Genomic DNA, 25,157 nt, shown 5'->3' with positions numbered 1-25,157 from the left:
GATTTTCACAAGATCAGTATCGTTTTTAAGCTCGACCTTTCAGACGACAAATATAAAAAAATTGGCTAAAAACATTAATTTCTTCACCCTCAACTGGCCACTTTTCAACAGGGATGAGTCGCTTTTTTCGTCAATATTTTTGAAAGTCGTCCCCTCTTTTCGATTGTTTAGCCTTAATTAAAACCTACATCACTTCCGGTTTGGCGATGGTCGTAATAGCAAAGTTTTTTTTCCAATCTTTTCCTCCTTCGCGGTACGGGTTCGAGCCTGCCTTCCTACTACCACTTTTTCTTTTTTTATTTTGCTCAACATACACCTCCAAACACCCGGACAACGCCGGGCTGAAATGCTAGTCAATACAATAAAATTAACTTATATGATGTGATTATAATATTTCTTCTTTAAAAAAATATTCCTTCAGAAAAATTATTTTGGGGGACGATTTACAATTGCCATAAAATACCTCGATATTTATTTGACCTTGCCATACATTCCATACTACCCATACTTTGCATTTCAGTAGTTTTCAGGTTTCAAATATTTTGTTATAGTTTTTGTTTTACAAGAAATTAAGAAACAAAAGTAAGACGAAAATGACAAAAGACGAAACGAAAATGTCGTTTGACAAAAGCTCAAAACATTTAATAGAAATATTCAATGATTTTTAAAAAGACAAAAATGAAAGCTTTGCCATCATATGCATTAAAAAAAAAATTGTTATGTCCCTTTCTCTGTTAGTTATCCAACGATAAAATTGGTATAGGTATACAAAAGAAAATAGTGGTTGTCAGAATTAATTGCCTAGCCATAGCAGAATATCTATTACTAATTGGTATTTCATATATGTACGCTTCAAACTGTTTTATAGGCCGCTGGTTTTTATCCGGATTTCCATAAGTGGGTCTTTGTTCTGTACAACAGGCCGGCGGTAGCGGTGCAGATCAATGGTAGGCTTTTGGATTCGTTCACTGTCTCTCGGTTGGTGCGTCAAGACGGCCCGCTGTCACCTCTGTTATACGTCCTGGAGTTGGAACCCCTCTTCGCAAATTAAGGGTCGAGGCGGCTACACCAGTCCTGCACGGAATAACTCTACTTACAATACCCAATTCAGTGGGGGTGATAGTGTAATATCTTTTATCATGATAAAGAGATTTTTAAAATTTTTTGGGTGGGGTGGTGTAGTATCTGTTCTATTGTCATGCAGAGGATTCAGAGTGTTCTGTTGTGATGAGCCCAAAAGAATATATATATATATATATATATATATATATATATATATATATATATATATATATATATATATATATAGTCATCCACATACAGTACTGTTTCGTTGTATCACATCAGCGCGGCTGGACTAACATGTTTTCTTTCTCTTACAGTTCATTGAACACAAAGGAAATATGTACTAATATACAGATCTATGGGTTGCCAAATAGTATTAAATTTATCATAGAAAGTTAATATCGGTATTTTTTTAGTAATAACTCAACATGATAGACGAAGAAATGCAAATATCTATGAAGTTGAAGCTCTCTACTTCTAAGCTTGAAGCTTCTTGCGAGAAATGAGGGATGAAAGTGAACCCAGGCAAATGTAAAATTTTCTTAATAGATAATAAAACGGTTGAAAAATTTGAAGAGTTTGCGTTTCTTTGTTCCAGGATACACCTCTGGCATTAATAGAATTATAGGAATGACAACTTTTGCATTTTGATGTTTCAGAGTAAAGATATGGAATAGGAAGGACATATAAAAAAATCTGAAATTAAAACTTTACAGTGTATTGATATATGCAAGTGAAGCATGAACTATAACTGAAAAAACGTGAGATCAACCTCAATATCTGTGAAATGTTTAAGAACTATCCTTGGAATAACTTTATGAGATAGACTAAGACATGAAGCTTAATATTAATAGAGTCATCAATTCAATAAAGGAGAATAATGTGGTTTGGACATGTTTCCCGGCTACTCCAGCTATGTAAAGAAATCTCAAAATAAAACGATTTTATTGAAGAAAGATCAAAAGGACGATCACCAAAAACATAGACAAATCAAATAAGGGTCAATACTCCTATGCTTCTCCTGACAGCTGAAAAACTGGCCCAAGATTGATAAATGGTGGAATTTCGTTCTCAAGCATATGGCGAAGCTCTTAGGCGTATGTACATAACCAATAAGCAAATTACCTATATTAAACGATTAGATTATATTTTTGAAAACTGAGAAACATTAGAGTTTTTTTTGTAAATTATTTTAATATCGTAAATCATTGATCCAGATGTTGTACATACTATTTTGGATTATGGAACTGATTATAGTGAGTTCAAATTTTATCAGATCTATTGTATTCAATTGCACACTAATACCCTGGGGATATGTCTGAACTCACACTTTCTCTTACAGCTACAGATAGAATATTGACTTGTGTTTAACTGATTGTATCATCATTGAGACTAAATATTATTTCATAATTAACTGAGACAAAAGAAATCAGACAAACCAAACTCAGAATTGTTATGTTGTTTTCTCTGTCTTCATGAACAGTTAGCCATCTTTATTTTTCTCTCGGATGTCTCGTTGTTTGAATTGTAAATCCCACAAGTAACAACAATAATAATAAAATTCTGTTTGTTTTTTCTTTTTTTTTGGACTTATTTTTTTTTCCGGATTCAGAGAAAACATCGCATGAATCATGGTATCATTTGTTCAAGATTATATATTTATATATAAAACCTCTCCGAGTATGGTGGTGATTTTGATAGCATATTTCACTTAGCATGTCTGAATACCAAACTGGAAAAGAGGATGACAGCTTGTTACCGTCACATAAGATCTATACATATCACACCTCAATATATAACTTATACAACAGATTAAAATATCTCACCGTTTTAATTTAAGCATAAAGAATTCACACATTCAACTAGATTTACAATTGTTGCATTGTCGTCTCTCTGTCTTATAGAATAGTCAGCCATGTTTATTTTTTCTCCCATGTTGGCAGCAGAGATATAAAAATCACAAACTAAGTTCTATGATTTTGAATCATTTCTTTTTTTTTTTTTTTTTTTTGAATTCCGAGAAAACGTTGTATGAACCATAGTATAATTTGCCCATTTTTTTTTTTTACAACAATAAGTGAATATACACTCTTATTATCATTAATAATGAAGACTGCTATCAGAGAGTCCTGATAGTCCTTAGCAAGATAATATTGATTATTTTCTCTTGCTGTACTGAAAAAATCACTTGTTTAACAGTGGCAAGTGGAATTCTAAGGTTTGAGACAATCTGACGCTGATTAAGTCCAGCTTTATATTAACTTATAATATGTCTCCTCTGAAACTTTGAAAATTCTAATGCTCCTTTGGCCGGTGTTATAACATAAATATATTTATACCAGAAACATAAAAAATGCCAATTAGTGTAAAATATCAATATTTTAAACGTTTACTGCCGCTTTGTATGGCTCCTAGTATTAACTGTCAATGAAGAAAGCAAAAGCTTTGTGATGCCTCCATTCAGTCTCAAGAGACAATGAATACCCCTGTAAGGGTAGCTGCATACGTAATTGTGAGGTAAGGGTTGCACAATCCCCCAATCACACTTCTCCTGAGACGGCATTGCTTGGGTCCAGTGGCAAAGAGAGGCACAAGACTGACTAGAAACAATGCCGAGATAGGCAGAGAGAACATACAGCACTTGGAATTCACAAATGTTCACCCATTTTAGTACTGACCAACCTCAACGTTGCTTAACTTCAGTGATCTGGCAGGAACCGATGTGTCAACGTGATTATGCTGTATAAAGCAAACGCTTTAAACATCTATAAATTATTTTTTGTGGGTTGTCTATTTGCTTATTTCATACCTGCATCGCCAAACTTTCACAAGAAACACTCGTCTAGCTGAAACCACTATTAATACCCCCCCCAACTCTTTATCTGTTCCTAAACCTAAACGTAGATTCCATGAACAAAGCTTCTTTCTGAGAACTGCACGCCTGTGGAATTGTCTTCCGTTTTCCTGCTTTCTAGCTGACTACAGTATGGTTGTCTTCAAGTCCAAAGTAAACAAGTTCTTGATGAGTTGTTCCACTTAAGTTAACAAATTTACCGAATTTCATTACTAACGATTACTATAATTGTCCAATTGACTACTGTACACTCTTAACCCTTATCCTCGAGTAGTCTCTGGGCCTTGATAAGTGGTTATGCCTATGTAAAAAAAAAATTTATATATAAACGCCAACCAAGTCGTGGGGGTGCTTTTGATAGGAAATTTCCCATAGCACATCTGCTTGTAAAGAAAAAAAAAGGAGTAAAGCTTACATTTTTTTAATAACTGAAGAAGCACCATTTATTAAGGTCCAAAGCCACTCAAGGGTAAGTGTTAATGAGTGTCAAGTGGATGGTAGTACAATACCATGATGATTAGTAATGATGGTGGAAGTTTGGAAAAAATTGATTATTTAAGAAGACGACTCAACAAGAATTTGTTTACACCGAACTTCAAAATGACTATGTCGTAGTCAACTGGGAAGCAGTTCCATGGTATTCTGTTACACAGACAGGTAATTCTAGGAAAGAAATTTTGCTCGTGAAAGTTTTGTTTAGTTTTAGGCACAAAGGGAGTGAGAGAAAGGGAAATTGTTGACATTGCTTGGAGGTAGACAAGCTTTTTGTTGTGAATGTTATATACAGACAGTAAAGAGCTATCCCTACAAGGTTTCAATATACAACAGAATATGAGAAGATAGAAAAAGCGAGACTTAATTTGGTTCATATATTTTTTCCTCTTCTTTATAAAATCTGTATAACTTACATAACAGATGAAAATATCTCACGGCGTTTGGATTTAAATATAAAGGATTCACAAAATCTTTATTTTATTTTAGAGAATTAATTCATAAGAGACAGCTAAATAGCCTCGCGTCACCAATTTCTATTCAAATCTGAAGAATTTAATCTGAAAATTTGACTGAAATTGTCAAGAATATTTTATTTAGGTTTTCTTTGCATTCAGACATGAACTAAACATCCCTCCAAGATGGACTTCATAGCAAAAAGAATCAAATAATTATATTAAATTGATAAAATTAATACCTGCTCAGATGGTTATTGAATTCAATGCTATTATCTCTTCAAGCGTGATTTATATAGCAGGTGCTCGACTGAGCTTCAATCTATGGTTCTCCTGCCTCTGTAAAATATTTGCAACAAATACTCCTCTATCTACAACCATTGTCAACAATGTCACTTATTCTCTATCTGTGCCTAAAACTAAACGAAAATTCCATGAGAAGAGTTTCTTTCCTAGAACTATCCATCTGCGAAACACTATATCGTGAGCTGCTTCCCAGCTAACTATAGCATAGTTGCCTTCAAGTCCAATGTAAACATGTTCTTGTTGAGCCGTTCACTTAAATAATCAAATTCTACTAAATTTCCAGAATTACAGATCAGCACAGTGACCACCTAATACTCATCAACCCTTATCCTCAAGTGGTCTTTAGGTATTGATAAGCAGTGACCTTTCTAGTAATAAAAAACAGAAAGCATAACTAGATATTAATCGTGAATGTGCTTGCATTCGTTAATTAGCATAACCATCATGCTGACAAGCACTAGAATTGACATTGTAGCAGTGTGCAGTACTGATAAGAGTGAGTGCTCTGTACAGGATGTGACGTTAAAATTGTTGCCCTAGAAAAGATGACATGACTCCATTTCCATTTGATGAAAACCGATTTTCTTTTTTTGTTGCAGACCATCTACTAGTTGGCCAGTTGTGTACAAATCCCAAGAGCGATAGGAGCCTTCTATCATGTCTGAAAGTGATACAATATTCAACAAGTGCGATCAGAGATGCGCCACTATACAATTCATGCTCGTTACCAATCCAAGTTATGACAACAGGACCATTGCCAACACTCTCAAAATGCAAATCCGGATGGTTCACCGCTTGAGAGCACAGCTCAACAAAGTTTACAACCACGGTTATGGCCTCTAGTGTGGTTTCACCTAACATATATGAAGTAGGTTTGAACCTAACATATATGAAGTAGGTTTGAAAATCAACACCAAAGTGTACCTGGATGATAGCGTGGGGATTCCCTGGTAGAATTAGGTGGTCGCTGGCAGACTCTGAGTGTGGCAGCAGGATTTGGGTTGGTCTACGTCCAAAGAGACCAGGGCTTGGCTCCAGAAGAGATGCTAGGACTTTATACCCTTCTCTCAGTGACCTCCCCCTTCTCCGACCTGAATCTGTTAGACTACTTCGTTTGGTCATGCGTCGAGAACATTACCATCATGATCTCCCACTACACCAAAGCTAGCCATGACAAAATATGGAACATTCGCTGTTTCTTGGTTGATCCGCAAAAGCTTGTCCACTGCTAGTGTTGATGTTTCTATATCTTGCCACACTTTGGGATGTTATATGCTGTTAGTATATGCAGAATCTCCTAAGAACACAGACAAATAACTCTAGTGGAGGATGCTTTTGCCCTGGTGTAAAAGTGATAATAAAGTTGAACTTTCTGAAACGCATTTACACATGGAAAATATTGAGTGTCGAAATGTTGGAAATATGATTACAAATATAAATGATGTAATAAAGTTTGTATTCTAATGAATTAAAAAAAAAGTATATAAGCTCTGTTTGACATGAAGTGTTAACAATTAAGTTGAAGACTATCTGCAATATTAAGCTATATCCTGTCAATCCGTAATATTTTATTTATTTTATAAAATATTTGTGCCATGTAATCTACTAGAGAGAAATCAACATTTCAGCTCTTCAACTAACCATTATATATATATATATATATATATATATATATATATATATATATATATATATATATATAAAGTAACCTTGTATGTGTGTGGAACAGTCTCTACAAAGCTACTCTCAATTTTTGGTCTTACAGACTTGAAACTTGATATAAAGGCAATTAGGAAATGTGGAACCAATTTTACTTAGTTTTTAGCCGGTAAAAATAGCTACTACTAGGTCAGAATTGAAAAAGTGGAATTTGGAAGTGTAACTCGATGTAATGTGTACCCTTCACGTATGCACAAATATACCTTTATACATTTAAGTCAGTTAATTTGGAAATCTATGATATGCATGTTGTCAGATGGTAGGGAATAATACTGGAGAGCTAAATATTTTGGTTTCAATTCTAGCTGATGTCATCCAAATTTTTTTTTTTTTAACTTTTGAATTACTGCACTATAATAGGTAGAATGCAATAATCAATAAAGAATTGGCCCTATAATAATAAATACGAAATCTTCAGAAATTAAAATATCATATTTAAATGTATTTTAAGACCGGGTAGTGTCGAGTGACCTGCTAGTATATGTATATGAATGTTAATAATGATTTTTATACCTACATATCTACAGACACTAGCGTTTCATGCTTTTGCAATCATCAGTGCAGGAAGTGATAATTCCTGCTGCTCGAGGGATATGAACCAAGTTACAAAGTAACCTTTGACTCATTGGTCAGTATCAATTAACACGAGAATTAAGGGAAATTAAAAACCTATAAATGCTAAATGCAGGCATAATAGTAAAGCAACCAAATAGAATTCTAACGACCGGAAGTCGTGAATGTTGCATTAATTTCATGTCATTATAAAGTGGTATGATACATTGTGTATAAAGTTTTTGTATTTACTTCAACAGTGCTCACCACATGAGTCGAACTTAGTAGTAGAAGTATGAAAAAAATGTTTTAGCAATTAAGCTGCACAAGGAATCATCAGACAGAGTTTGATGATTCCTTGAAAACATGGATGGTAACTTAATTGACATAAATATATTTTCTGCCACCACCACCACCACCACCTACTACTACTACTACTACTACTATATAAGCGTATATGTATACAATAGCAGTTTTTCATTAAGATAAGTATATTCAAAAACCAAGTACTAGAACTGCCATCCAACTTATTGTAATGGCACAGATTTGGTCTCAGAAAATATTGAAGGAAGAATTTGTTAAAAAAATGAGAAAACCTAAATAACGATCAATAATTTTTTTTTTTAATCTTAAAAAAATTTGAAGAAAAGAAAACTGCTTAACATTTTTTAAAAATACATTAATCTTTTATTTTTTTATCGAACGATTAAAACAAACTCAATGATAAAGTCAAAATAAACAGGGGAGGCAACTCTCAAGTTAACCTGGCGTTTTGTTTTTTTTTTACATTTCTGCTTTTTTTATTCACATGATGAAATATTTAGCATGTTATAAAATATTAATGCAAATATCTTGACAACAAAATGAAGTTTGCCTGATATTTTTATTGTTTGTTTTCAAACATTTAGAAATTAATCTAAAAATTATTCAAGAAATAGTTATATTTTTTCCTTTCGAAAAATAATATATCTGATCTTTAAGCCGAAACGAGATTTTAAATCATTTCCTTTCCATTTTATATTCTGTTAAAGCATCTCATTTTGTTTTGCTCTTACTTTGCTGTTTTTCCTTTAAAGCGATTAGATTCGTCTGTTGAAAGATTCGACTGAATCAAAAAAAAAGTTGTCTAATACGAAAAGACATATCATTTTTAAGAGGAACCAATTTTTTCTGCACTATTTTTTTTATATTTCTTTCAAAAGAAAGAAAGAAAAATCGAATTTCTGATCATCACGATGAAAGAGGAAGGCAATATTTATGTTCGATTAGACTGAATATAAAAAAAAGTTATTTTATATGAAAATAAATATTTTTATGAGGATCAAATAAATTTTACCTACATTCTTTGCATTTGGCCTTCGAGACAAGATCAAAGTGTAGTATCTGTTCCGGCAGATGCTGCACTTAAGATAATTTGTACCAGTCAATGGAGGGGAAACCCTCTATACTGGGACAATTATTATTTTTGGTAACCAGAGTGCCCCCTTTTTGCCTACTTTTAGGGGAGCTGGTTTTTACCTCACATTAAAAACGGCCTTGTGCCTAATTTGCTCAGTGGGGGAGCAAATAAATACCATCTGTTCCGGCAGATACTGCAAGCTATGACTAGCTATGACTAGCAAAGACCAGATGTGGGGGCAACCCCACATGCCTGACCTTTAACCAGCTCCCATTTCCCACCTCTCGGGAGCTGGTCCCCTTTTTCCCTTCCCCCTCCCTTCACTCCTCACATTAAAAATCGGCCTTGTGCCTAATTTGCTCCGTGGGGGAGCAAATAAATACCATCTGTTCTTCAGATGCTGCACTTCTATTTCTTGTTCTCTTTCGGTGGAGGAGAAATCCTTCACGACTGAGACAATTTTTATTTTTGTACCTTTTCTCCACGTTAAAAAACGACCCTGGTGTCTAACTCTGTCCCGTGGGGAGGCATAGTAAATAGGTACATTCTTTGCATTAACAATGTGTAACGAGCACGGTAACAAAGGAAGGTAAATTATGTTAAACTAATAGGGATACCCAGTATCGCCCAGGTTCCCAATATCTGTATTGTATAGAAAATAAAGTAAACGTAAAACTAAGCAATTTTCTTAATATTGTAACTTGAAATGTCTACATCCATTTTGGGACAAAATCAGAATAAAACTAATTATACTGAATGTAAGGTTTGCAGTCACAAACTCTGTCTCTAAGTACGGTGTGTTAACCGACTGACCTACAGAGTATTAAAAAAAAATTGTTTTTTACTTGGAAGTTATCACTTTTCAGGTCCCGGAGGCCACTCTAGGATAATGGTTAATGTGTGTTAGGTAGACGGTGAAACACCACCGTGATGACCAGTAATGGTGGAACTTGGCTATGGTTTAATTTAGGCACCGCCAAAACTGGGGGGGGCAGGTCAGTACTTTTTGACGGACCGTCTTTTTAAAAATCTACCAAAAATCAGGTAATTATCCGATCAATACGAAATTTTCAGCGATTATTAGGAGAAGAATGAACTTTATAACAGTGTACTTCTTTTTCATAAACGATATTTATATATATATATATTTTTGCTTACAAAACCCCCCCTTGTTTTGAAGTGGGAACAAATATGCTTAAAATAATCATCTGAAACTGAAATCAACATATTGTGTTGTTGTAAGGGACAGAATTATAGATTCAAAAAAAAACAAAAATTGTTTGCATACCTTATTTTGACGTCTGAATATCAGAACTTCGATTGTGTTTAATTATCCCGCTTTTGAGTTTTGAAGTGTGAAATTCGGTGAATATGTTAAGTAAAATAATTAATTTAAATTAAGCAAAACAAAAAAAAAATTTTTTTAATATTTATACGAAAAAAGCTATTTTAAAATTTTTGATAAATAAATTAACAATTTTTTTTTAGTGAGTCGAATAATGCATGACCATTATTAAACAGGGCATGCTTTGAATAATCGATACCAAAAAAAAAATTCGATAAATATTGTGCCCTTTGTGTTAAAAATAGCATCATTTTTTTCGATCCCGTTTGAAAACGTTTGCCGCCTTTCGACTACGGTGGACCAAACGCGCTGAAATAATTTTTTTTATTCTGCTTTAAATTGCACCCCCCCCATTTTGGGGAGCCTGGCCCCCACACACATACACATTAAAAACCAAACGCATACAAATGGTCACCCATCTGGTACTGGCCAGCCTCAGCTTAATAATACATTGAAATTTTCGTCACTGAAAAATAAGTTTTTTTTGGCCTGTTTGGTCTTCCATAGTTTGCTTTTTATCAAACGAAAACGTAAACAGAGTCGATCTGAACTCTACGTCAACGCGAAATATCTGGTTACCTATATGAATAAGTGGAATTATTTGAAATTCAGGTACTTATATTATAATATTTTTGCATATTCTCTTAGAAAATCATCCTAAATCTTAGTTAGACAATAAATAAATTAATTAATTATTTCAAAAACCCTTTTTTTTAAATATTTAAATACGTTTTTTGTGCAAGACAAAAAATGTCAATTGTTAACTTTTTGGGAAAATTTAACATTTAAAATTGAATTAAAAATAGTAGAAAAAGTTTTACATTATTCTGTTTTCTATATGATAAAATTCAGGGTTTTATCTTTCTGGAAAAAAAAAAAGTTACTCAGAAATAATGGATTTTAATAAATGTAATTTCGTTTTAAAAAACAACAACAACTTGATTTTGCGGCCATTTTTGGCGGTGCCTAGTTTAATTATATAAAAGGGCAGCTCAGCAAGAATCTATTTACATTAGACTTGAAAACGACGATATTATAATCAGCTGGAAAGCAGCTCCACAATATTGTGTTCCACAGATGGACATTTCTACAAAAGAAACTCTGCTCACGGAAATTTTGTTGAGCTTTAGGCAAAAATAGCGAGAAAAATTGTTGACAGTTGTAGCTGGACTAGAATCTGTTGCGAAAGTTTTAGGGGACCATAGATTGGAGCTCAGTCGAGCCCCTGCCCTAAAAGTAACGAAAGAGCAGAGATACACTCGCTACATCTCTTCTGTGAGAAACCGAAATTAGGGATTAAATACATAAACCCAACTTTTTTTCTCTTTTTCTTCATGCCCTCCTCTCTCTCTCTCTCTCTCTCTTTCTCTCTTTTCTCAAATATTATTCTGCCAAAGGCAACATAAGAAAGAAGAGAAGAAATATGAAGAGAACAAATTAAGACTCCTTTTCCTTCTTTGTTCTCAACGGGTGGGTAGTAGGAATTATATGCTATTAAATTAGTACTAAATGATTTGGATGGCAGTATCAGGACTTCTTACTATGTTCCTCTCCTTTTCTTTCTTTATGACTAATAAGAAATAATATATGAACAAAAGTAAGATTAAACAATCTGCTTAATATTGTAATTTAAAATTTTAATGTTCATTTTAGGACAAAATCAAAGTAAAAATAATTATGCCTTCTGTGAGGTTTGAACTCACAGACTCTGACTCTAAATACAATGCAGTAATCGAACAAACCACAACAACTAGTATGAAATATTGCTTCCTTGGCCTTTTTGCTAGAAGCAAAGCAATATCTCCTCTGATACTAGATTTCATCTTTTCTGTTGTCGGTTAATAAAGAAGAAATCCTTCTAGACGAAGGACTTTTGTCCTAGATCAAAATGCTCCCTTTTTATGGAGCTGAATTTTCTTCGCATTAAAAACGGATCTTCTAACTCTGCCCTCGTGAGGAGGCAAATAAATAGACATAGGTACAAAATGTTGACGCTATTAAATGCATAAAACAGATTCATTTTTGTTTTTCTTATCTCTTTCTCGCTTTCTTTTTAGAGTCGAATGTTGGTCAGTCGAAGGCAACAAATAAAAAGAAGAAAAGAAATGAAAAGGATAAATCAACACATCCATTTGTTTGTATCGGTGAATATTAAAAACAATATCATTCATTAAATTAGTACTCAGTAATCAAGTATCAAAAATTCTGACTGAGAGTAAGAATTCCTTGGCTTCCTTTATTTATGACTAATAAAAAATATTGATCCGGATTAAATATCAAAATCGATGAAATCGATGAGAAACAACATTTATTTTTGGTTTAACACAACATTGACCAATAGTTTCTTAAATTATGACTAAATGAATTTCTGTCTGTATCTTGCAGCAAAAAAAAGAACTATCAATTACAAAAGTACAAGGAGGAGGGGATCGTCTTTACATCATTTATAAGACGTTTAGCTTGGAACTAATTTCAGTTTACATAAGACGTCTTTATTTATCTATACTAGCAGGGTGCCCGGCGTTGTCCAGTCATAAAATATACATAAATCTTATATTTTAATTAATGCATAATTATTATTTATCATAAACAGAAACAGAGGAGGTATTAAAATGTAATGTTAAATTCCTTTAAAAAAAATGAAGTAAAAAAAAAAAACAGAAAAAAATGAGTCATGCGCATGCGAGTATTATGTTTTTTCTAAGCAATTCACATAAAATGCTTGAGCTGAGATCGAAACCAACACCTAAAAATAGTGAGTCAAGTACGATAACCATACAGCTAGCTTGACACGTCTTTACAAAGTGTTTTCAAACCTACTTATTCTTAACATAAGAAATCTGTCATGTGATCGATTCAGACATGTACAATCCTGAAACAGTTGAAAAACAGATAAAGATCTGATGACCCCCTCCACGTATCAATTTTTAAATTTTTACCTTTTGCAGCCGTTTTTCTGGATGAAAACCGATTAAAATGTTTTCAACATGTTTGAATAGCCTATATACCAAATTTCAAGTTTGTAGATCAAAAATTCGTTGAGTATATAGGTTGAGAAGTGTCTTCTCTCACACACACATTCTTACTTTTATAGATATATAGATTTTGTATTTGTTATTATGACAAAGTTTCACTTGTGTCACTTATGACAATGTTTCAATTGTGTTTGTTGTAATGACAAAGTCAATGTTTTCGTTATAGCTATAAAAAAACTTGTCAAGTTATAACTGCTGTCAAAAATGTCCATTTCTTCTTCTGTGTACCTAAAACTAAACTGAGCTTTCTTGAAAAGAGTTCTTTTTTATCTGTGAACCATAATAATGCGGGGCTGCTTCCTGGTTAACTAAAAAATAATCAGTTTGAAATCCAGTGTAAACAAATTCTTGTGGCGTCATTCTCTCAAATAATAATTTTCTACCCATTTTCAACTATCATTGCAATTCATAACGGTCCTGTTTCGTTATCCACACAAAAAAAATCCTTATTCTTGAATGGCCTTTTGGCCTTGATCAGTAAAGAAAAATCCAAAACAAAATTAAACAAAAAAGATGAAATGAGATTAGACCGAATCGAAAAGTAGATTAATATAAAGAGAAATAAAATATATGCGGTAAGGTTATATAGAATGTAAAGACCAACTAATACGTGACTTCAGCTGAATCTAAACAGACTATTGAAACATCAAAGGATTTACTTTTATTCCTTTTGGCCCAGTGTTCATTCTTGTTAATAACGACGTTAATTCTGTAATTTAAAATAATGTTTAGTTCATTTTTCGAAATGTTGAAGAGGAGTTTAATAAATTTCATCGCAATTTCCAAAAGAGTTTCGATATTCATTGATAGTAGTCTACAATGTCAATACAACATCAAAGTAAATGAAAGAACATTTTTCTATGTTTCCAAAACTTTTTAATAGTTTCAGTAGTGTTTACCCTTTGTTTCATAAGTGCTTACCTGGATTATATATATGAGATCGGATTACAACGGAAAAATTGAATATAATAGTACCAATAATAGTAACTACAAACCTAGCTGCGTAATCTCGTATAACATGACAATGAGAGCTAGAAAAAACCAAATATCAATAAGGGAAACGTAGAAAATGATCAAAAGAATAAGAACGGTGGGGGAAATAATAACAGTAGAACAGGTAAGGATGAGGGTGGTACCATTAATAAGAGAAATAGACGCAAGAGACAGATTTGGTTCAATCCACCATTCAGCGAGCATATCAAAATAATATACCTAAGGAATTCTACAGAATAATAAACCAAAACTTCCCCCCCCCCAGATAATAAATTAAGCAAAATAATAAATAGAAACTCTGTAAAATTATCTTTCTCATCGTCCAGAAACTTAGCTAACACTATAATCAGCTCCAACAATAGAAAAATCAGCAAAATAAGGAACAATAACGAACTAGCATCAAACGAAAGTATCCTAAACAGAAAATGTAATTGCAGAATACCTGGAAATGTCTAACCTCGGAAATAGTGTATAAATGCGAGATAAAAACCGACAACACTAAGAAGATATATCTGGGAGCAACGGGAACAGTGTTTAAGGACAGATATAGAAACCATGTAGTATCATTTAAAAAGGAACCTGAGATAGAAACTAATAGGGATGGCGTAAACAATAGCGAGGGGGGGTACAAAAATCAGCATTAAAAATAAAAACAAAAAGAGGAATACAACTGCATTAGGTGATTGGGTTATGGAACTTAACAGAAATAATGAAAATTTTGAATTAAAATGGTCAGTAGTGAACAGGGGGAGGAAGTACAGCCCCGGGAAATCAAAAAGGTGCAATCTATGTTTATTGGAAGCCTTCTACAAAGAGGAAATTTTGAATAAAAAACTTGATGCCATACAGGGATGTCTTCACAGGAATAGATTTCTGCTATCACGCCTTAAATGTAACTGAAGTATAACTTTTTACAATAATAAGGATCATCGGATGCTAGAATTAAATTTTAATGTAGAGTTAAATAGCTAGAAATGTTATAATCTAAATGAAGGATCCAAATCTAACATGCGAATATAGTTTCTATTATTCTAAACCGGGTAAGAAATATAAATAAATTATATAGCTCATCTACAAATGGAATTTTTCTCCATAACGGTGAGCATTTCTGTATTCAGTTGTAGCAGTATTGGTGGTGAAATAAGTAGTACCTTCTTCAAATCAATAAAACAACTTAACAATTAAACAATTTTTTATTAAAAATTAAATTAGCAATTTGGGGACTGAAAATTAGTTTAATTGATTTTGTCATCTGACATCTTAAGTTGGTAGAATCCATGCTGATTTACTTATTCTCTTACTTTACTCCCTGTTCTAAATGTTTTTACCCATAAATGCAGGAGTAGACATCTTCTCATCGAAGTGTAACAAAATTGTAGCTATTGGGTGGTTTTGCTGTCAGAATAATAATTAGTGGATATACAATGTTTTATTTAGATACCCAAGAATACAGCACATGAACTATAAGACATGAGCAGCATAAGTGATTAATAACAGATGTGGGTTAAACCCATGGGTAAAATCCAATTTTTTAAGATTAAAAACATAATTTATATCCTTAATGTGTTAAATAAGCCATCGTAGCACGTTCTGGATCTGTCCGATTAAATTAATTATTAAATCACAGACGCCTTCTAGTAATTAATTAACTGAAAAAATCAAACGGCCTGAATTTTCTCCCTTTAGCTGTTATAGGAAATAAAAACCGACCCAGTTTCCAACAGAATTAACTAGTAGCAATTATCAACATAACTGGATTATCTCCCTTCATAATTGTCTTTAGAAACGATATGAAAACATTCAAGTAGAATGACAATAAATTTTAAACATTAAATAATAATAAATAGATTAGAAAACCTCACTCGAAATGTTGTACAAGGATTTATATATATATATATATATATATATATATATATAATACAACCTTTATTTATTCTCATATTCAATTAAACTTTAAACCTAAAATGGTCTTATTTAAGTACCACAATAACGATAATCTGTAAACATTACTTGCCACTAATATGAAACTAAAATTAACCGTAACGTTATTGCAAGGTTGTTACGGCCATACTATAAATATAGAAATAAAAATTAAAAAACTCTTTTTATAAAAAAATTAATTATTGGGAAATAATGAAACAACGAGATCTAATTTAGGAACTCAACGAATGGGATATATAAAAAAAAAATTCTTTTAAATGGCTTAGGGTTTTCTGTGAAAACTTCTCATGACTGTTCTTAAATAAAGATACGAAAATTAGGCGATATATTAATATTTAAATGGGCTTTTCTGTAGCTACTGCAAAGGTAAATGTTTCTTACATGCTTTTCCCGTTCAGGGAATTTTTCTTTTTTCTTTCTCTTCAAAAATGTTCTATTGTCAAAAGTGTGTTTATTCATAAAGTCTGAAGAAATGCTGGTTTTGGAAAGAATACTAGATAAGCATAGAAACAAACTAGTAAACATATTCACACCGAATAAGGTTCACCGTATGAATCGACCAAAATATCTTTGTTCTGCTTTAAAGATGTATTGGTGCTATTATATTTTCTAATCTGGGAATATGGTGGGAGCAGCACGCACAGTGTGGCTGGGTGTAGTGGAGTGAGATATCAGTCCATCTATCTGTCTGTCTCAATCTCTCTATCTCTCTCTCTCTCTCTCACGCTCTCACACACACGTGTATGAAAGTAACTCGTCTCTTTGATATTCTCGGTAACTGTTCTTGTAATAAATCTTTCTTAAAAACTAAACATCGGCATCCGAATGATTGTATCGAAAGACAAGCAAGAACGTGGGTTCCAAACGGCGACACGCGGGTATGAATGATTATAAACCCAATAGTAAATGGAAACATAACACTTACTTTATTAGTTTGTTTCTATGCTTATTCACTATTCCATGCACTAACATTCGCTTTTGTTTGAAATTTTTATTTAATGTTTTAAACTTCTTGATATATATATATATATATATATATATATATATATATATATATAAAAGCTTAATGTGTGTGTGTGTGTGTCTGGTCATGAATAGGTTCCTATATGGTTGACTATTTTAAAAAAACTGATTACTTATAATGATAGAAGATGTATCGAGACACAGAAATGGGTATGTTTGATCTGGCAGAACGGTGGTTCATTAAAATTGTGGGGTCTGCGTTCGTGCCTGGTTCACAAAGTATGGGAATAAAAAAAAAATGAAAAAAAAAAAAACATTTACAAGTGTTTTTGATATAGATGTACATAAGAATACTTTGATAAGTATGTTTCAACTTAAATAGGGATGGTATAATAAAATTGTGGGGTCTGCGTTCGCGCCTGGCCTCCATAGAATCGAAATAGGCAAAAACTTTAATAAAGACTTTTCATATCTATCTGCGTAAGTATACTTTGATAATTATGTTTCAGTTTGAAGAAATATGGTATAATAAAATTATTAGGTGTCCGTTCGCGCCTGACCTCCATAGAATGGAAATATGTCACAAAGTTTAACAAGGTTTTTTAATATAGATCCACAGAATATTGTGATAAGTGTTTCAGTGTGAACAGGTATGGTATAATAAATTATGGGGTTTATCTATTTTATTTTTACTTTCATCATATTTTGCTTTGGTTTTGATACCCCCGAATTCGAAGCTATCTCTTTACAACCCTTCCTTTTCATAACCTATCATACTTTAATAAATCAGTCCATTTTCTGTAGGCCGTTTTTGAACTCAGTCAGGTCGGGTACTTTTGCTAGTATATATATATATATATATATATATATATATATATATATATATATTGTGTTTGTGTGTATGTTATGCACAGATGAAGCATTTTTGTGAGTGTTTGGTAAATTGTGTATGCAAAAAATGTGTAAGTTTATAAAAATTGGCAGAAACAATTGTCAGTGAATAACATATTTTTGAAAGAACTAGGATATTTTTTTTAATATATATATACAGTGTAACATAAAAGACCCGAAAATAAGATAAACTGATATCAGAGAGATTTTCTCTGGTCCCAAATTAAAGCTTGTGTTAATATACAGTATAACCCGGATATAAGAGAGTCCCAGGACATGAGAAGTCTCTTATATCCGGGTTAAACTCTGTGTGTGTGTGTGTGTGTGTGTGTGTGTGTGTGCGTGTGTGTGTGTGTGTGTGTGTATATATATATATATATATATATATATATATATATATATTGTTGTGGTGTGCAGATGAACACTTCCGAACTGTAGAAATAGACCGAGAGGTACGACCCTCGGTGTGTGTGTGTGTGTGTGTGTGTGTGTGTGTGTGTGTGTGTGTGTGTGTGTGTGTGTGTGTGTGTGTGTTTGGAACGGGCGTAGCATATGTCAGGAAAGTAAAGTGCCCAAATAAAAATGACGACTTTAAAAACGAGAAAAAACGAATATGTCCAGTCATAGTCTCAGTATGAAGAAAAAAATCACACCCATAAAAAGAAAAAAGAAAATGATTATCCACAGTTTAAAAACAAGCAGACTAGTCAGAAACAAGAAAAATTACCCCCAAGATCAAGTAACCAATGCGGTGAATGGCACTGGGAAAAATTCTGCTCGTTTCGAAAAAAATAATTGTCAAAATTGTGGAAAACTTGGTCACATAATGTCGCATTGCAGAACCAGATGCGAACCAAAAAATAGAGTACAGACAAAATCTAGCGAAACTCTGACGAGAATTTATGCAAATACGTATTTCAAGATATTTAATAAAACTGTGAAATTTCAATTGGACACTGGACAGGATCTGATAATTATAAGTAGGGGAAACTGAACAAACCGATTTTGCAGAAAGCACTAAAATCAACACGTACGGTAACTGGACATAAGAATGCTTTTACTGATAAATTTGAATAAAAAGTTGAGGGCGTTCGTTCTAAAATCTTCAAATCTTTTTAGTTTGAATTTGATAAATAGTTTTAAAATTTGGAATTAATCAGCCAACATTTTTAACCAGAAAATATGTAAGCTGAAGAAAGTTAAAGAAACGAAAACGTACCGTACGAAATCCCTTTAAAATGAAGCCGCTTATAAAAAATGATCAAAGACTTTTAAAATGAATTGCATTCAGCTAATCAAGGAAAACAGTAAAAAGAATAACGCATAAAATTCGAAAATACGTCGAGAAAAAAATGCAACAATTAAAATGTGAGTAGAAAATAAAAGCATCGCAAAAAAGCATTGCATAAAAAGTTTTGTTTAAACGCAAACGAAAATCGATTGAAGCGTTCAAGAGAATGCAAAAACCAATATCCACTCAAGCAGCAAGAAAGATTGACAAATACAGAAGATGGCTCGACTATACCAGCTTCTTATATTTCATTTTTTTTTGTATGAACGTAAAAAAATAGCAAATTAATTGCGCAATTGAATTGAAATGTCATTCAGAAACTAGTGAATGATATCATAAGGAAATACAAACCTTAAATCAAATTGTAAAAGTTCAGCGTATCGGGTATACCATGCAAGATACAAGACATTGATAAACGCCACATAAACTAATAAAAAAAAGTCGCTCTACTCTACTTTAGATACACATTAATCGTATGGGAACAACTGATCGACACCATTTTCAACACGATTGATCGTGATAACCCCAACCAGAACAGCGACTGTTAAGAGGAAAGAAATTTCACCAACCACTGACCCAACGACGGAAAAGATATTTACAAGCTTTTTGAGGAGCAAAAATGCTTGGGAGAGGCGGTGTGTGGGTGACTCACCCATGTACTAAAGATGAACTCTTCCGAACTGTAAAATAGGTCGAGAGGTATGACTCTCGGGGTGGTCTGTGTTCTTCATAGCGCGCCATCTTAGCAGAATTGCTACGACTATTATTTATTCTGTATATTCTGTTTTTGTTTCAATATATTTTACCTTTCTAACTCATATATGTGTCCGTGTTTTTCCTTAATGACCCTTTCGGAGTCACAATATATATATATATATATATATATATATATATATATATATATATATATATATATATATATATATATATATATATATATATATGTTTCTTATCGTTGGGCACTTACAGTTAAAATAAAAAGTCGGTCAATTTAACTCTTATGAGCGGATCATCATGCAATGATTAGATAACTCTGACAGACGTTAAAAAGCATTTAAAAATGTGAACAACAATCACTGTAGCACTTTCTTCTTCTTCTTCTTCTTCTTCTCATTATTATTATTATTATTATTATTATTATTATTATTATTATTATTGATCAGAGCCTGTAAATAAATGTTTTTCAACGATCATGTTATAAACAATTGTTTTTAGTTTCTGCTGATGTTTATTTTGCACTAAGAGCAATAAATATGACACCAACAATTTTGTGATTAAATGGCAAAGTGTTATTGGAAAAGAACTTTTATTTCTTCTCGCAATTTATACAGTCAAACACTTTTTAATTTAAAAACAAATACGAAGATCTATATTTGCTACACAGAATAAAAGCAAATATTAAATATAGGTCATGATAGAACACGGCATAAATCAATAAGCTACAATGTCTTCCTCTCTCCCTCTCACTACACACACACACACACACACACACACACACACACACACACACACACACACACACACACACATGTATGTGCGTGTGTGTGTGTATTTTTTTAAATTTTCTTCCTTTGAAGATTGTAACACTGAGTATGGGGCAGCCAAACCAGCTGCCAACATTGCCCCGCTTTTTATTGAAACCAACCGAGAGCTCTTTTTAGTATCCTCACTGTTCCCTTAAGTGCAATTGTCTGGATCTCTTTTGCACTTGATTCACCAGGAATATTAGTTAGGTAGGACTTTAGGTTCTTCTTCATACCAGTTATTATAGGTGCCACAGGGCTTATGTCCTGTGGCACCTATAATAACTGGTATGATTAATATCTCTTTAAGATCCCAGTTTCTTTTTATGTGTGTTTGATAATAAAAACCAATTCGTTTATATAGTTCAGGTCGATTCTTATTAGAATCAATTTCCTAGCAAAAGGAAGTATTACAAACTTGTAAATAATTAGTATTTCCAAAATTGCAATAAAGCTATAAATAAATAAATGACAGAACAGATGAGAATTATACCATACTGTAATTTCATGACAATTTCGAACCAAAGAAAACTAACATGTATTGTGTAGTGGGGGTTTCGTATTGAAGAAATATGACGCTGAGTTCATATTAAAAGAGAAATGATGGGGACATTCATATTGAAGAGAGACGGCGGGGACATATATATAACAATGATGAGGGAGAAAGGACATTTATACATATACGGTTCTGTTCTTAGATGCTTGGGAGTATATATATATATATATATATATATATATATATATATATATATATATATATATATATATATATATATATATATATATATATATATATACTGAAGGTGATGGGGTGATAGATACACAGTTATTATTTTTCTTATAATACATATTATAACACATATTAGAGAGGAGGAGGAGAGATACATATTCTTGAAAGGGTTATGCAATGTTCATAAGATGTTTAACACATTGCCTTTTAATTTGTGAAATAATGACACATAGACAAACAGTTACAAACATCGATGGTGATTCTTTATTTTATTGGACCAGTCGAATGATGATGACGTCAGGAATTCACATTTGTTCTACATAGTTTAATCTTTTTATCCTTCGCTTCCAAAGAGGCAGCTGACCACTGACTGACTCTCCTGATGTCTGCTGACTAGCAGACTCAACTGTTCAGCCTCAACTACTCGATCTGACTAACTCTAGCTCCTATATTGAGAATCCCCTTTTTGCTATGATGTCAGAAGTGTAGTTCCAAAACGTGACTAACTCACGTGTCTAATGCACACGTTTTTCCTAACACACTTTTGATAACAAAGAATTCTCAACTAACCTATTTTTTAACCTAACCTATTTTTTTAACAATGTATTTTTAATTTGTATTGTTCATTCTTTTTAGCTGACATTTTTAACAATACCTAACTATTTTATAATAGAATTTAACAATAGGCCTGTTGTAACATTCCGATTTCTAACATTCTATATTCTTACAAGGTTTGAGTCTCGGTTTATCCTAATCTCATTTTCACTTATCTAATGTTCTTCTTATTTACATGGAAAGGGACAGCCCTTTTTCTGTAACACATCTACTTATATACAAAACTTTATATATGTGTGTATATATATATAAAGTTTTGGAGATTGGCATGTCACAATGCCTTAAATGGTTTTGAATCAAAAGAGTACCATACCTCAAAGAATCAAGAGAAAAAAGTGAAAGAATTGGCTGCCAGACCAAGTGATATTTCATTGAATACATTTTCGTGCATGGCTTGTCATCACATCTGCAAGTCACTGGCGAGGCTCAAGTCCCATGAAAGACATAAAAACTGAAACTGAAATTAGTTTTTTGAGACGCTCATACGTTGATATTGACGGGAGAGTTCAAGTTAAAATTAAGATTATATATATATATATATATATATATATATATATATATATATATATATATATATATATATATATATATATATATATATATAAGTTTTATAACAAAAGAAACTCTTTCCTTTTCTGATGATGGCTATTTTACTATGCGAAATTAATAAGAAAAAATCAAGTTTAAAAAGAACATCAAATTAGTTTTAATAAAATATTTGCATCTTAACGTGGTTTCAAAATAATCTGTTTATTCAAAATTTAAAACTTTCTTAAAGATGCTTCTAAAATTTTTTGTCAATCTTGATTATATATATATATATATATGTATATATATATATATATGTGTATATATATATATATATATATATATATATATATATATATATATATATATATATATATATATATATATATATATATATATATATAGTTGATGAATCAGTCAAACTGAGCGCTAATATTTTTAGAGGCTAAAATTTATCTGCATTGGTCTGATTAAAGTTAAGATAAAACTCCAATTGATTTTCAAGGTCATCATCAGAAAAAAAATATATTTGATTTGATGTTATAAAAAGAAAAACTTTAAAACCACTACCACCACCATCACTGATACCACCTGCTGGCATGTTTTGGATGGCGTTTAGAAACTGCCTTACAAACAAACTTAGCTCTGGCCAAGTTATGTATATTTATTTATTTCAAGTTTCTACTTATCACTTCGTCACAAGTTTTTCATTTCTCTGAGACCTAATTCTGCTACTTCAACTGTCTTACACCTACTAACCCAAGAAATTTAATCCATTCTTTCAATAGAAGTCTTCTGTTCTGTACACATCTCTCTGTAATTCCCTCTGAGGTCATCAGATCTAATCCTGCCTTTAAGACTTACATTACACATTTCTCATATAATTTCTCCCCATGGTATCCATGTTCTCAACCCTCAAGTTTCACTTCCATCCACCATCACACTGCATACACATGGATGATAAACTTTTCCTTTAGTCGACAGTGCTAACACTCTGCTAGTTGGTAATAACTAGGGCTGTGACAAAAGAATATTCTTTTCATTCTTTTAACTCTCAAGTATATATCCGACACAGTAAGACATTTAATCAACCGAGAACCACATCAGTTTGTATAAAATTATATAAGATATTAATGGATATATACCCAAGAGTTAAAACAACGAAAAGAATATGCTGTCGTCACAGCCCTGGTAATAACAAAAGATATATGAACTTACTTTATTCACTTCTAATTCTTGCAATCACACTAGCATCTTCTCCTTCGTGTGCTCCTTCTTTCTTGTATACCCACATGTAATTGTTTCATGCTTACATATGATTCAACCATTTAAATCTTGGTATTTGTTCTGTATTTTGTGACTGGTTTAAAATGGCATATTTGGAGCATATCATTGAACGACTATAAAACAAAGACTGTTGGACATTCAGGACTAAAACTTGGTGGACAAATCACACAAAGAGTGATATTTATTTGTACTAAATATGATTGGGTTGCAAAAAAGATTGTGCATTTTTTCAACGATTTCATAGGTGGCAATTGGGTGGGGGTGGGGTGGGGGTAAGCCTTCCTTTCATCTAGTCATTAATAGTTTAAATGAACAATGAAAATATCTGTATTATTTGGATAATTCGGACTATTGCCCTCATCTTCAGTTTTATTCTCACAATGTTTCAGGTGATATGCCCTCTTCAGGGGTGTGGTGTCAAATTCGCAGATCTGCAAAGAATTTCAAAACTTAACCCATCATTTAATCCATAGGGTAGATCGTTCTCATCCCATCAGTCATGATCGTATAGAAGTCTTAAGTAATCATTAATTACATTCTAAGTATCGTCTGTATTGAAGATTGAATCTTCAACTTCAAGTAGACTGCCACTTAAAATTGATTATTGCTTAAAACTTTACCTGTTGTACCACAAGATCAGCAAAAAGATTAGTGTTGTGGGTGACTCACCCATATACTAAAGATGAACTCTTCTGAAACGTAAGAATTGACTGAGAGATACGACTCTTAGGATGTTCAGTGTACTTTCATTGTCCGCCATCTCAACTATGACGGTTGCTCTTGTATATGCTGTTTTTTTTGTTTCAATATGTTTTACCTTTTCTAACTCATCTCAGTGGCCGTGTTTTTCTTAGTGACCCTTCTAGGGCCACAACAATTACTAAAATCGACAAGATGCAGCTAAAGAAAGTGTGAGGAGTAAAATCCGAGATGAAAACAGAAGTCTGAATAATCCATATTATAAAATTAGCAATCCTCATCTCAAAAATTCTGAAAGATAACCATTTTGATGTTGCTAAATTTAGAGACGTTATTCGCTAATTATATTGGGAAAAATAATTGAACCAAGAAATTCATTAAAAAGCGTACCTGCGTTAATATACTTGTAATGTTGAGAAAAGGAATCTTCAACAACACAAGAAAGAAAGACGAATATTAAAACATAAAGTGTCT

At 32.5% G+C, this 25,157-nt stretch overlaps 1 protein-coding gene across 9 annotated transcripts in view; it reads right to left on the bottom strand.

Annotated features, from left to right (window-relative positions):
• Positions 1 to 25,157, bottom strand: part of LOC145297652 (N-acetylated-alpha-linked acidic dipeptidase 2-like) — a 1,311,662-nt gene that overhangs the window by 321,467 nt on the left and 965,038 nt on the right. The window lies entirely within an intron of this gene.

The sequence above is a fragment of the Euprymna scolopes genome, chromosome 18 (genome assembly GCF_053919585.1).
Source record: "Euprymna scolopes isolate OS-2025 chromosome 18, ASM5391958v1, whole genome shotgun sequence".
Lineage (NCBI taxonomy): Eukaryota > Metazoa > Mollusca > Cephalopoda > Sepiida > Sepiolidae > Euprymna > Euprymna scolopes.
The sequence above is the reverse complement of the archived record's forward strand: the minus strand, read 5'-3'. Positions and strand labels throughout refer to the sequence as shown.